The sequence below is a fragment of the Rhinolophus sinicus genome, chromosome 2, assembly GCF_057876585.1.
Source record: "Rhinolophus sinicus isolate RSI-liver-muscle chromosome 2, RSI-T2T, whole genome shotgun sequence".
Lineage (NCBI taxonomy): Eukaryota > Metazoa > Chordata > Mammalia > Chiroptera > Rhinolophidae > Rhinolophus > Rhinolophus sinicus.
Window position 1 is genome coordinate 157,437,323 of NC_142502.1, and position 15,744 is coordinate 157,453,066.

The 15,744-nt window shown below is 42.7% G+C and overlaps 1 long non-coding RNA gene across 3 annotated transcripts in view; it reads left to right on the top strand.

The window, feature by feature from the left end:
- Positions 1-15,744, top strand: part of LOC109456352 (uncharacterized) — a 222,189-nt gene that overhangs the window by 151,159 nt on the left and 55,286 nt on the right. For all 3 annotated transcript variants that reach the window (XR_016020457.1, XR_016020456.1, XR_016020458.1), the window contains exon 4: positions 14,812-14,905. This is a non-coding gene — a long non-coding RNA (uncharacterized LOC109456352). The remainder of the gene's footprint in view (positions 1-14,811; positions 14,906-15,744) is intronic.

A 15,744-nucleotide genomic window follows, 5' to 3' on the forward strand; every position in this document is an offset into this window, starting at 1 on the left:
ACCTGGCGTGATTCACACATCTTTCAGATACCAGCTCACCTCTGGTCCTTACTTAAAGGCTTATTCATATTTGTACCAACTTCTCTTCTTGCCCCTTGAATTAAGTGAGTGTGCTCACTCAGATGGCCTAGACAGGTGTTGGTGAGTTGTGGGGGTGTGGAGGCCTTCTCTCCTTTGGCCTCCACAAATGCTGACCCCTTCTCAGTTGTCAGATGCTGCTTTCTTAGCTGAGATTTTCCCAGAATACAGAAAGCTGTGTTCGTGGACTCCATATATCCAGAAATGCTTCTCTCTGGCCATCAGCTGCTTCTCCCATCTCCATATAGAGCCTAGGAGAATGTCGGGGACAGAAGGGAGGATGAGGACTAATCATTAACTTTCTCAAGGGATCTTTCAGAGGGTAAATGGGCTTCCCATTTCCAACAATGACATTCTAGTTACTTTTTTTGTTCTGAAAAGACATTTCTGTCCCTGGTCCTCAAGGGAAGGTTAAAATGAAATAGGCTTTATTTGGCTGACTTTGCATTCAATTTGGAGCAGTTAGAACTACCCAGCTGAGGAATCTGAGGCCCTAGAGGTTCTGCCAATAAGCTTTGCACCTTGTAGGTGTTCAGTAAATGCCTACTGACTTTGGTTATGAGGCCTGCAGTAAGTCAGGTGGGTGATTAACAACATAGTTCAGACCAGGACTTAGAGCTGTAGGCTCGTCTTCCCAGCCTCCTTCTGTAGGACCCACCCTATTCATCCTTTGGAGGTGAGGCTAGAGGAAGTAGTGATGATGGTGATGAAGGCAATAGCCCTATGGAACCACCGTAAAAGCTGAGCCTAGAGAATAAGAGCGAGCCAGGGAGTCACCCAGACCCAGCCAGTATCAGGAATCAGGGCTTCCAAACAGAGCCATGCGTCAGAGCAAGAGAGCAACCACGAGCCAGAAACCAGGGTCTCTGTAACCAAAGCGAAGCTTGCAGGACCTGCCGTTCTTTATGCTTTTGCAGGATCCAAGGACTGTCCCAAGAATGGCCTTGCCCCAGTCTGAAGGCCCATCAGATGTCACATCAGACCTGCTGCTGTAGCATGTTCTCCTGACACAACTCTGCACTATCTTTAACAGTAAGTGTTGAGCTTTAAGATAGCTGGTCTGAGAATCCCTCCACGGAGTGCACACCACCTGCCGAACACCGAATGTCTCATGTAGTTTTTCTCAAAATGTGGTGTGTGGACCACCTGTCTCAGAATTACCCAAGATTCTCACAACAAGTGTAAATTCCTAGGCCCCACCCAGACCTACGGAATCAGCATCTCTGGGAGTGTGGCCAGGAGTCTGCATACTTAATAACATCCCAGAGGATTCTTATTTATGCACACTGACATTGGAGCTCTCCCATGTGACATCAAAACCCACTCACAGGTTCCCTGGAAGTGGCTAAAGGATGATAAATTCTGGTCCATATTCATTCCTTTTTTCATTTATTCATTCAACACATATTTTAAAGATAAAGACATGTTTAAGGCAACATGTTAAGTGCTGTGAAAAGTTAAATTTAATCTGTACTTGTTCCCATTCAATTCAACAAACAATGAATAGCTGCTCACTGTGCTCCAGGCAAAGGAAGTGTGAGATGCTGAGACCCAAGTAAATAAGCAGTTCCTGACCCCCAGGACCTGAGCAGGGAGGGGGACCCTCATAGAACCGATGTGATACAGTGTGAGAGGTGCCGCCTATGTTATGAATAAAATGCACGAGAGCAGAAATGGAGAAAAAATTATATTAAATGGCGGGTAAAAAGATCCCAAAAGGTTTCAGAGATGAGATGGCATTTGAAGGGGACCCTGAAGAATGAGTAGAATTTTGCCTAGAATTTTGCAAGGGCAAGAGGGAGCAACCCAGGCAAAGGCACAGAGACACAAAAATGCAAGTCCAGTGAGTAGTTTGGTGTGATTGGCCTATGGGGTCCCTGCCAACAGGAAACTGGCTGAAAATGAAGCCAGACACGAACAGGTGCCAGGTTGGGAAGAACTATGAATGTTATCATATTTCAGGGTCTGAACTTGGACCTATGAGCCAGCGGTTCCCAAACCTGGCTAAGCAGCCCAGGAGAAACCTGAGCCCAGTCTGATCCAGTCTGGGGTGGGGTTGGAGAGTCTGTGTTTTCACCAAGGTCTGCAGGCAACGCACAGCCACAGTTGGGACCCACTGCAATGAAGATTGCTAGAAGGACTTTCAGTAAAGGAAAGTCGTTATCCCCGTTAGACTCTGGGCAGGCCCAGGACTAGAGTGAGGTGAGTGAGGCTCCTAGGAAGCAAAGTGAAAGGAGGGCTTTACTTTCAGCACTTGCTTGATCCTAAGAGTAGTGTCTCTTTAATTTGTGCCTTGGGCACCTCCCTCATTGCACCCTAGTCCCAGCCCTGACGTGAGACCAATGGAGAGGCTGAGAGGTCAGAGGGCCTATATCAGAAGAGACCACAAGGAAGCCAGTACAATGGTCCAGGGGAGAGAGGATGGAAGCTTCAGGAATGGAGAGAAGATCAGGGAGACTCTACTGAAGCAGCACCCGTAAACTGGGTGTGACCCAGGGCAGCAGCCCAGGAGGAAGCTGAGGTTGTCTGGCTTAGGAACTGGAGCGCGGGTGGTGCACTGATAGAGCAGACATGAAGTAGGTTTGGGGAGCAGATGAGGGGTTCAGTTGGGGACACACTACTTGAGGTTCTTGTAAGAGATTCTGGGCAGAACTCTACTGCCACTTCTTCCTAAAGATATATTCTGGTATATCTGATTGTAAAACTCTCAACAAATTCAACAACCAGTTGTTAAACACCTTCTATGTGCAAATCTCTGTGCTAGATTGCTGGGGAGGGGGAGGACACAAAAAGTGAATAAGTCCCTAGGTCCCCAGGACCTCATATAAGCAAATGAGTAATTCTAGTGTGCATTAGTCTATATTAGATCCAATAGTAAAGTATAGATAGTGCCAGGGGTGTCTAGAAAAAGAATTCATAAAATTAATTCTGGTAATGGGGATTGGAGAAGTCTTCTTGGAGGTGAGATCTGAGCTTCTCCCAACTGTAGATACAGAAGAGAAAAGCAAGCATAGCAGAAGAACATTTGAGCAAAAACTCAGAAGTTGGAAATGCACAGAGTATTAGAAGAATGCTTTGGATACCATGTTCCCACACACATTCATTAAGTGCTTCTGTATGCTCAGAACACTGTTAGTGTGGCAGCCATGAGAATATGCTTCCAGGCCTCCAGCTGTGGGGAACTCAGTTGACCAAGGGTACAACTGCCACACTTTGAAATCCACAGACTGCTCCCAGCCCATAACCAAGCAGGACAGGGATTCTGAGAAATACCCCTTTCTTGAAGATACAGACTCTTTGGATGACCACTTTCGAGGACTCCCCAGTAGCCATGCCAAACCTTCCTGAAACTACACAGCTGTCTAGGATGCTTCTACCTACCCTCCCTGCACTGCTGTTCACTCAGGGCCAGATTACATTCGAGCCTGATGACTCTCCCAGCCTTACCAGCAACCTCTCCAGTTTCTTTCACACCAGCCTTTCCAAGGACCCAGACTAACCCAGTAAGGTGTTATGAAGAAAGAATAATATCAAGGTGATTCTTTTTCAGAGTTCTTTACATATTAAATCATCCTTAAATACTCTAGTAGGGCTCTCTGTTCAAAGGAATTTAGCAGAGAGATATTTGATAAAAAGAAAACATTTCTGGAAAAGGACAAATCACCCTGCATCTTTATGCTTTTGTGTATATCAAGATTACTCAGAGGGGTGTGGCTGGAATGAAAACACATTAGTGGCCCAGCAGTCGCCCCAGTGAGGGTGGCTGCTCAGCACAGAACTGAGCTGCGGACTTCTTGCTGACTGCTCAGTCCAGCCTCGTTGGCTCTGTGCTTTCTCAAGCAGTACACAATGGATATTTTCTAAGGTTCTCTGATTTTCCCAAAGATCACGTGGCACAGTGGAAAGAGGCTTTGGAACCAAGCCGACCTTGGTTCAGACAGCAAGTGTGCCACTTTCGGCATAGCCTTGAACTGATTCTGTCACCTTTCTTTCTTGTTTTTTTTTTTTTTTTTTTTTAATTCAAGTTTATTGGGGTGACAGTTGTTAGTAAAGTTACATAGATTTCGGGTGTGCAATTCTGTATTACATTATCTATATTGCTGGGTGTTCACCACCAGATTCAGTTCTCTTTTCATCACCATATATTAGACCCCGTTTATCCTCTTCTAGAGCCAACCTCCCTCTTACCCTCTGGTAACCCCTATACTATTGTCTACGTCTATGAGTTTTTGTTCCTTCATTTGTTTATCTTGTTCCTTTGTTGCTTTCAGTTTTATATCCCACATATCAGTGAAATCATATGGTTCTCTACTTTTTCTGTCTGACTTATTTCACTTAGCATTACAATCTCAAGATCCATCCATGTTGTCACAAATAGTCCTATTTCATCTTTTCTTAACGCTGAATAGTATTCCATTGTGTATATACACCACAACTTCTTTATCCATTCATCTATCAAAAGACATTTTCGTTGTTTCCACGTCTTGGCTACGATAAATAAAGCTGCAATGAACATTGGAGCACACATGTCTTTTTGGATAAATGTTTTCAGAGTTTTTGGTCAGATACCCAGGAAAGGGATTGCTGGATCATACGGTAATTCTATACTTAATTTTCTGAGGAACTTCCACACTGATTCTGTAACTTTTCTTAGCTAGGTTTCCTCATCTGCAAAATGGGGCTGGCCATGGAACATGCACAGTTACTAGGGGGATTAGAGATAAGGTATAGAGTGTCAGGCTCTATAATTGGGAGTTCTTATGTCCGTTAGTTTTATCAAAAAGTAGGGTTGAATTTAGCAGTATAAAGCGAAATGAAGGAGTTGAGGTCACACTGAAGCATAATTCAGGCTACGGATCCAATGTTCCTCTCTGTTACTGCCAACATGAGAAAACACATTTCAGAAATCAAAATTAAAATCATTTAACAGCTTTATACTAGGGATTACACTTAAAATTCTGCTTAACTTCAGCTATTAAAGCCAAATCTTCTGCAGACGTTAGTGTAGTACATACCTGCCCACAAGCCTCTGCTCCATTCCATCAAGGTAGTCACAGTCTTGATTCAGTGGACCCAGGTGTTTCCATGCCAGGGATCCCTCAGCACATAGATTTATAGACCCTCATTCTTCTGATTCCCAGCAGAGGGCAATCCCTGTTCTGTGTGCATTAGCATGCAACCTATAAGCCCTGTGGTGGGTTAAAGATGACTACAAATTCTTTGACACTCTTCCCATAGAGAGGTGGGGTTCCATTTGTCCTCCCCTTGATTCTGACCTGGCACAGTTATATTACTCAAGAGTCTCAGAGAAATAAAACCAATAGGAAATATATAGAGAGAAAGAGAATAGTTATAAAAAATTGGCTCACATGATTATAGAAGCCAAGAAGTCTCAATATCTGTAACTTGGAGATCCAGGAAAACCAGTGGTGTAAATTTCATTCTGAATCTGAAGACCTGAGGACCAGGAGCACTGATGGTGTAAATTCCAGTCTGAGGGCTTTACTCAGTCTAGCAATTCAAATGCTAATTTCATCCAGAAACACTCTTATAGACACACCCAGAAACATTTAACCAAATATCTGGGCACCCCGTGGCCCAGTCAAGTTGATAATAATATTAACCATCAGAGTACAGTGAAAGAGAAGCTAGTTCTCAGATTAGTCTTTAAGAGAACAGCCAGCTTCCTCCTTGCTCTTTTGGAGCCCTGAGGAGCTACATAAAAAGCTTGGTTGCCCAGCTGGAGAGACCACGTGGAAAGGTCATGAGATTATGTGCAGAGAGGGCAGCTGAGCCAACCTTTCAGCCAGCACCATTCTCACTAAAGTGTTAGGCGTTTTGAGGCAAACCCCTTGGACCTTCCAAACCAGACCAGCTGCAGCTGAATCCTGGAGCAATCCCAGGCAACCCAAGGTGGAGCAGAGTAATCATCTGAGAACTGCTGCATTCCAACCAATAAAATAGTGAAATATTATAAAATGGTTGTTGTTGTTCCAAGCCATTAAATTTCACAATAGTTTGTTATATAGGAATAGATAACCTGAAGGAAGAGTCTGCACTTGGAACTCTCTTTGTATCGTGCTTATGCCACCCAAAGACTTGAAATGACAGCCCCCTGAATGCCTTGATAGACTGGATTTCGAGTGTCTTAGGATTTGTTGCCTGCTCACCATTTCAGCACTCAAGGTGTGTATAGGGGGACACACAAAGGACAACTCCCAGGCCCAGTCTAGAAATTGATTTATTTCCTTCAACCCTAACCTCCTGTCCTCTTAACTACCCCCATTGTTTTAAATGTAGACGACTAAAAGACTGTAGGAAGAAAAAGAAAGAATATAGAAAGGAGAGAAAATGGAAAGAAAAGGAAGGAAAGGTTTTAAGTTGATTGGCGTCTGCTCAAAAATGAAGGAATAAAATCAAAACTCCCAAGTGAAGAAATAGGCCAGTTCTCACCCACCCTTTGGAAACTGCCCATTGTTTGACACCAATCCCACCTTAGAGGATGAATCAAGACAAATAGCTAGAGGCCAACAGAACTCCTTTATCCTCAGTTTCTATCTAACATCAGTTTTATTCATTCACTCAGTGCATAAGCATTTATTGAATAATTGTTATCTGTGGGAAAAAATGAAAAATATGGTATAATTGAAATGTCCTACTTCATTTGCAGTTCAAAATCAGATGATATCTCCTTTCATAATCCAATCAATAAAATTCTGCACTCCCGTTCCAAGTGCAGGAAATCCGTTCTCTACTCCTGAGGTTTCCTGCCTGTGATATATTCAAGAAGCCCACGGGTGCTTACTCAGATCACTTCAAAGAAAATCCATTCCATCTGCCAGAAGAAACCATCCTCCACCATCGTTGATGCAACCATGGCTTCACTGTAGAGCTGCAGGGAGTCCATCAAATTCTTTAGCCAAAAGAAGTGCTTCAATGGCTAAGGTCCATGCCAGAAAAAGTTGAGGTTACTGTGGCCAACTTGCCACCAATGCCGGCATCCTGGTGTTGGCCCTGTTCCATGAGGAATCTCCACTGAATTTGAGGTTCACTGCCAATTTGGCGGTGGTTTCTGAGAGTGCAAGGAGGATGAGAACACTCTTTCCTGCCTCATCAACTTCAGATGCTTCAGACACCAGCGTTAAAGATCTTTAGGGAAATATCTATGTACCCCAAATCCTCCCCTGCTAAGGAATGCCATGGAACCTGGGCAACCCGGTCAGCAGAGGCTCCAAAGTAGCCACAAGAGATACCCCAAACGAGACCACTTCCATGAGTAGTCAGGTCAGGCTCCCAGAGAGCAGAGGAAGTCCCTCCCTCCCGGGCCCAAGCCTGCTTCATTTCCTGTCCCAGTATTAACCACTTGTCATCCATCCTTCATGGCCTCAACAGAGTCAAAAATTGCTAACAATACATTCCCATTGTCCCTAGCCACTTCATTACAATAAAACACAGTCTCCCTCCCTTGGAGAGTGTATTCACATACAAAAACTTGGGTAACAATAGAGAAAAATACACTAAATCAGAGAAATTTAGAACTAGAGCAGACCCAAAGACCATATAGTGTAACCTTTCCATTACATGCACAAGGAAACAGGCTCAGGCTTACCCAGTCTGTGCAAAGGCAGGCCCAGCATTTGGTAGTGGCGCCCAGGTGCTGAACCCTAGCTCATTCCTCTTGATTTTCATGTAACTTCCTTGTCTCTCTTGGCCTCTAAACTAAACTGAAAGATACTTAAATAATTTGAAGTCTTTGTATTTTTTTTTTATTTGCCTAAGAAAAAAAGAAACATCCCTTGTTAAGCCAAGGCTGGGTCTGACAGAGCTTAGTAGCTGGAAGTTTCTTTCTAAATCTGGAAACACCACATCTCCTTTGAAAGTGGGAGCAACAATTTGTGCCTTTTAACTGTGAAGACATGTATTTTTTTGTGAGGAAAAAAATAACTGCAGTGAAATTGCTGAAGACAAATATTGGGCAAAACAGTTGGCAAAGCAAGAGATACTGAGTTTGTCAGAACATTCAATTTATTCACGTGCCATAAAAGTGAAAAAAAAGTAAAAAACAAACAGCAAATTATTTTCTATTTGCAAATACATATATTCTGTGAGTTTTCCTAGAAGATAAATATACAGGAACTCATAAGCTCCAAGAATCGAATGCCCAAAGTGTTTGATAAAGAGAAGAAGCTGAAATAGGGCTAAAGAGGAAAGAAAAAATCTTTATTCACTCTATAACAAAATATTCCCACCGTCACCATCCAGGATCATTGATGGGCTGAGTTCTGTACATGAGATCATTGATTTGGGGGAGATCTCAGATGAAAACACACAGTCCATTTATTCACATATATGGCTGACATGAAGATAACGGCAATAATGCCTTCCACTCTGTGCTCAGTTTGGGGGGTCTTAGTGTTTATTTTTGCTTTAACACCAGTTTCTAGTCTGGATGGCTGGATGGTACAGTAAATCATGTGAGGAAACTTGGAGAAAGGCTAAGTAATTCCAATTTTGACCTTGTGTTTCAAGTGTCTTTTGGACCAAAATTCTTCCAATTGATGGGTGAAATTATCCTTTTTATTTGTATTGGGAACAGTTCATGCCAGAGTGGTATGGAGAGGTGATGGATGGCATTGCTCCTGATGAGGAAAATTCAGAGGCTTGTCCTGCAGATGGTAGGCAGAGTGCAGGGCAGTAGTGAGGCACCGAGGAGACAGTGGCAGCATCTGGTCACCAGAGCTGGGCTCAGGCAGGGAGCAGACCAGCGGCCAGGATGAGCCTGAGACCCCCCCGGAGCTTCTTCCGCAGATCTCCCTCAAATCCAGGAGCTGGGATGGGGTGGGCACCAGGTAAGAGAGCTATGTGTGGGGACAACTGTAGCATTGGGGGAGGGGTGCTGGTTCAGCCTGATATCTCCCTACATAACTGTGACAAGTCCCCTTGAGGTGAAGGACTGTTCTCTGCAAATGATGGGTACTTAGTAAGTGTGAATGCAGTTGAGTTGAATTAAAGAGCCACCTTCAATTAATTATTCAGAACTTCGTTGTAACAAATAGCTTCATGGATTTGATGTACTGCAAGGGCATAGATGGTCCCCAGAAAAGGAGTCGTTGCATATAGTGAAAGCCTGATTGTGCAGATGACAGTGATTGACAGCTACAGCCTCAGAGGCCCTGACAAATGACACTGCTGATTACAGATGACACAGACAGAGACTCCGCAAGCAGCCTTCCAGCCTTCAGAGGGGCTTCCCTGGCCTTCAGAGCCATGTTGCCCAGGATGTAAAGTCACCAGATTGTCTGAGGAGCCCATCAGAGTCTTCAGAAACTCGCTTTGCGTTCTCATGGGAGGGGAGGGGAGCAGAGCTCATTACTCTCTTCTGTTCTGGAGACTAGCTTAGGACCTGCCTGCCCACCACGTGCAAGTAACCTAACAACCTGACACATTCCTGAGAGCTTACTGGGAAGGTAAAGGGAAGGTCAGTTACCCAGGATTAGTTCCCAGGTGCACCAATTCCTAAAGGGCCAGATTTAGTGATTCCTGCACTGGTTTGACACAGTAACCCCTTGGTCCACTTCACACCAGCATCCTAAAGCGGGAAGGGTTGGGAATATATTGCATTTAGATTCTAGACATAAGCTCATCCATACCTGCCAGAGAAGAATACATTCCTGTGGAACATACAGGAGAGAGGCATAGTTTCTGCTAAGGTGGGGACCTGAATGGACATAACATACATTTGCACAAAAGTTGTATTTTTCCCAGAAATATGTGAAGATAAACAGATCCTGCCTGAAGCAAAATTGTGAAACTGAGAAGTCAGTGAAATTTGCCTTGGGTGTCTCCCACCTCTCCTGTTTTCTGCTCATAACCGAGTTCTCCTTCCCCTCCTTGCTCCTTCGTGGTCTGGGTGCCTTCCTGAAGTTAAAAAAAAAAAAAGGATCTAATAACATAATTATACTTAACTGTCTCCTTCACATTACTGTGGTAGCTGCCACAGGTATTTGCATTTTAAAACCTTTATCATAGGATGAAATAGTTTTGTAGGTCTCCCTGGGAGGGATTTTTAAGCAACATTAAGCAGGTAGAGATTTTTTTCTTCAGAGGAAGGGAGTTTTTCCTAGTTTCCAGAATTACACTGCTCTGTATCAAAGGCTGAATGTCAATACTTGATTGTAAGTTTACTTTAGATGCATTAGGTGCTGGGAAGTTACTTCAAAGGAACATCCTGGCCTTTTTCTCCCCTTCCCCAACCCTTACCCCATACACTCTCATGCCTCTGCTAAAGAGAATACCCAACATTTACAAGCCTGTATGAATTACTAAAATATTTTTGTATGTTATCTCATTTAATACTCACAAGACTCCTATGAGATAAAGATTATAATTATCCTAATTAAAACAGTAATTCCACTTAATGCTTCCTTTAGAAACACCATTTCTTGGCTCAGTGATGCTACACTCTCCAGGTTTTCTTCCTCCTCTCCTTGCTCCTCCTCAGAGACCTTTGCTGGCTTCCCTTCTCCCTGCCCCTTAAATGTTGGGGTTCTCTGGACTTTCACTGCACTCCAACCTTGGCCATCTTATTTATTCAGGAACTTTCATTGCAATGTGTATGCCTAGACTCTCATGGCTACCTTCAGCGCCCAGCCTACTCTCTGAGCTCCAGGCCTTTTTAACCCTTCTGCTTGGATACCTCACAGGTCCCTAAAACTCCTTATGATCTAAAGCAGAATGCACAGTCTACCCCCACCACTCACCGTCACACTGAAATATCCGCCCCTCGGGCAGCGTGCACTGATTCCTCTGTCCTCTGCCCACAGCGATTACCGTGTCCTATCCGTGATCCCCCTAATAGTGTCTCCCTGCCACGGCCACTATCACCTTCCCACTGAAACTCCTATAGTGCTTCCCCAAGTGGGCCCCACATCCACTTTGTCCCTCTTTAACCCATTCTCTGTAGTGTAACCTGAGCAGTTTTTGTAAAATACAAATCTTATCAAGCCATACCTCTCCGGAAAACAGTAATTGGCCCAATCGTTGTTGGGGTCTTGTAGATATGGGCCCCATCCTTAATGAGGCCTCTGAAATTCAGGGCAGTATGGTCCCTCCCCAGCTTTCCAGCCTCATCTCACCTCACTGTCCCCTTCATTATCAACATTCCTGGCCCTCTGGCTTCATTTTGTCTCCTTGGAAGTTCAAGGGTCTTGGTACCTCAGGATCTTTGCACCATCTGTTCCTCTAACCTGGCTACTTCTTAATCATTCTCCAAATCTCAACTGAACCTGTCACTGCCGCAAGGAGGTCTTCCCTGATTCCTTAGACAAAACTAAGTCAACCTGGGATGTGCTCTGAGAGCACACAACCCTCATCACAATTGAAATGACTAATGTAATGTCTGTCTGCTTAGCTAGACTACAAGCATCGTAAGAGTGAATATTTTTCCGCACTCTATCCCCAGCATGTAGCACAGTGCCTCACACAATTAATACTTGAAAAATATCTATTAGCTTGAATAAAATGATTTGCCCAAGCCAGGTAAAAATGTCAAAACTAAGACTTGAACCCCAATCTAGCTGACCCAGGGCCCATTTTCCCATACTTTCTTTCCTCACTGTGTATCCTTCTCTTCTCACCAAAAAAAGTGATCATCTATATATAACTTTGAGGCTAGGTCATAAAAGACACAGCAGTTTCCACCTTGTTCTCTCTTGGATCACTCACTTGGGGAAGTCAGCTGCCATGTCCTGAGGACACTCAAGTAGTCTTATGGAGAGGTGCACATGGTGAGAAACCAAGGCCTCCTAACAACAGCCAGCAAGGAACTGAGGCCTTTTGCCAACTGGGCTACGTGAGTAAGTCGTCGTGGAGTCCGATCTTCTAGTCCAGCCTTCAGATGACGGCAGTCATGGCCAAGATCTTGACCACAACATTATGAGAGTCTCTGAGCCACAACCACCCAGCTAGGATACTCCCAAATTTTCAACTCACAGAAACTGAGATGACGTTTGTTATTTTCAGTTGTTGTATTTTGGGATAATTTGTTACGTAGCAGTAATAACTAATACAGAGTAAAAGAGAGAGAGAGATGGTGGGACCAAAGTAAATAAGCAAACTATAGACAAATGAGGGACAAGAACAGCTGTTTGTTTGGAAACTCTGTATTTTTATGGATGTGATTATGTTATATTACACATAACAGTGCAGAGGTGGAAGGTGGGGTAGCAGGACAGGAGGGAGCCCGAGAATCCTGCTGAGTAGTGCAATAGAAATGGGTGCCCAAACGTGAGCCTCAGACAACCTGAGGCCAGTAACACAAGAGAGTAGGAGAGCTATGAGGCAAATGGTGGCACATGTAGCATCCATAACCAAGCACTGAACTTCAGAGGGATATCTAGAAGCGGGAACCAAGACACCAATCTACTACAGAATCAGTGGCATGGCTAACATCACAACAGAAACAAAGAGAGTAAAAATAGAAGATTCCCCTACGGGCCTTCTGCTCCAGCTGGCTGAGCTCCCACACATTCCATATATAGAGGTTTCTGCTCCTAAGGCACCTTGTAGTGACACCTTAAAAGCATCTAGTACTTTCTGATGTGTGTGTATGTTGTGTATGTATGCACCCACACTATGGACTGAATGTTTGTGCACCACCAAAATTTGTATCTTGAAACTCTAACCCCCAATGTGATGGTATTTGGAATTGAAGCCTTTAGGAGGTAATTAGGTACCAATGAGGTTATGAGAGTAGAGCCCCCAGTGATGGGATTAGTGTCCTTATAAGAAGAATGAGACCAGTGTTCTCTCTCTCGCTCTCGTTTGTGTAAGGATACAGCAAGAAGGCAGCCATCTACAAACCAGGAAGAGAGCTCTCACCAGACACCAAATCTCTCTGGCATCTTGATCTTGAACTTCCCAGCCTCCAGACTGTGAGAAATAATTGTTTGTAGTTCAAGCCACCTAGTCTATGGTATTTTGTTATAGCAGCTAGAGCTGACTAAGATAGTGTTGAGAGATTGGTGATGATGAAAGAATATCTAAAGTCAGAGAAAACAATAAAAATGTCTCTGCTTAAAGAGTCCATGAATCAACAGAGGGAGAAGACAAACCTAGTAATTTGGTTAAATGGTTTATAGAAATATAAACTAGTACTTTATCTAAATCTTTATTGATTGTGATGATTTTGTACTGTATCAAGCTGGCTAAGCTAGACCACTTTTGCAAGAATCTCCTTCCCTGTATGATTTCATGTTAAAGTTTTCCAAAAGAAAAATTTGGATAAGATTTAGAGGGCAGAAATGAAGCAGCAGTACCCTCTGAAAGTTGTGTTTGGATGCAATGAGTACTGCAAAGGTGCTGATGTGTTCTAGCTTAACCTGGCTCTCCCCACTTCGTGAGTCTCTCTTCTTCCCAGCTGCTGACCCTGCTAACTAACAGCAACCCCAAGCCCACTCTCAGATGCAAGGGTAATAGCTTGCCATAGATTTCTCCACCAACTCTCCACAGTCCCACTCCAATAGGTGGATGTGCCTGGTTTCTCAAATTCCCTGGCAGGCTGTAACTTGTCCACTTATGCCAATGCGTCAGGAGGATAGTGATTTTCTCTCATCCTCCAACCACCCATTTTGGGCTTTCCTCCCCCAAATTTCCTTACGATTTTGAAAGGTTTATTCCTATAATAAATCCTTTATTCCATAATACTCAAAGTAGTCTGCTTCCCTGATTGATCTCTGATGCCCTTGTACACTGATTATACTTAATTGCCATACTGAAAAATAACTAATATGTATTTCATTAAGTGTGTGTCAGATCAATTTTGTTGATGTTGTTTTTCACTGGGAGCAGTAAACTCTCTAGAGAGATGCTCAAATTTAGAGCTTGCTACTCTTTTAGCATGGTCACTTGAAGAGAACTTTACAAAATTAGAGGGAGCATTTGAATAAACGCTGGGACATTGGCAGGCATCAGTAATGGAGAGACAATGGAGAATTTTCTTTTGGGAGACTGACACAATCAGGCTTTCAATTACATCCTTCTGCTTGCAATGTGAAAAATGAATTGGAGGGAGCTTAAGAGTGTAAGTGGGGAGACCAATTAGTAGGATACTGCAATTATTTAGGTAAGAGATGATGGTAGGTTAGACTAAGACGGTAACAGTAGAGATGGGGTGAGGAATCTTTGTCTGCCAGGAGAAGGTAATCTAGGGCACAAACACACCTATACAGAGCAGTGGGGAGAAGAAAGAACAGAAGCTTTGTTTTATACACAACAAGTAAGAAATTGTGGATAAAGACTACAGTGTTTTATAACTGATTTTCAAACCAGGATCCACTCAGTTCATTAATTGCATTTGATCTTAGTCGACCACTGCATTTTCAAGCGACTCGCTTCCCATGTTTTTGCATGCATATGTGTCTAGAGTGCCTGCTACTTCTGAATCTGTGGCAGATCGAATTTTTCAGATATACCCACAATGGACAGTTAGTTATCCCCTCCCACATGATCTTATAATGTGACTGTCACTGCTCTAAGAGGTAGGATCTATGTTTCCTCCTCTTTAATCTTGGTGGGAGCATGTGACTATTCCAACCAAAGAAGTACAGTGAAGTGATACTATATGACTTCCATGACTAAGTCATTAACAGGATGCAATTTCTCTCTTTCTCTCTCTCTCCCTCTTCCTCTCCCTTTCCCCCACTCTCCGTCTTCATGCTTATCCTTGTAACCCAGCTGGCTAACAGCCAGTATCAATTGCCAGACACGTGATTGAAGGAGCGCCAGCTGTAGAGTATTCCAGTCCAGGCCTCACTCATCGGGTACAGAGGTAAGCCTTCCCTACTCTTTTCTGTTTTAATTTTTTGATTCACGAAAACCATGATAAATAATTATTTTTATTTTAAGCCACTTAATTTTTGGGTAATTTGATTTGGTACAATAGTTAACTAATACACACTCTTATAAGCATGCTGTTATCAACAGAGCAAACTAGAAGATGTCCTGTGGGATAATGAGATAGTCAATGTTTGGTGCAGCAAATATAGTACAGTAGTAAAAAGTTGATATATAGCTGCAGTAGGACAATAAAGTTATACTGTTGCCCTTGCCAAGTAAAAGCAACCTTAATATAAGACCTGGTCTTATTTTACTATAATACAAGACTGGGTCTTCAATATAATATAATATAATATAATATAATATAATATAATATAATATAATATAATATAATATAATATAATATTATAATATAATATAATATAATATAATATAATATAATATAATATAATATAATATAATATTACCAGGTCTTATATTAATTTTTGCTCCAAAAGATGCATTAGAGTTAATGGTCTGGCTAGGTCTTATTTTCAGGGAAACTGGGTAGCTGTTTTCCAGGTGTCAGTGGTATTGATTTGCTCCAGTAAGAACACTGCATTTCAAACTAAAGTTGCAGTTGGAAATACCAGCTGATTAAGTTTATGATAGTCCACTTTTATACTCCAAGACCACTGAAACAGGAATGTTTTAGAAATTACCACACCTGTATCTTTTATTTTATTTATTTATTTATTTATTTTTTTAAAGATTTTTATTAAAATTTAGCTAACATACAATATTATATTAGTTTCAGGTGTACATCATAAACGTTCAACAGTATCTACCTGG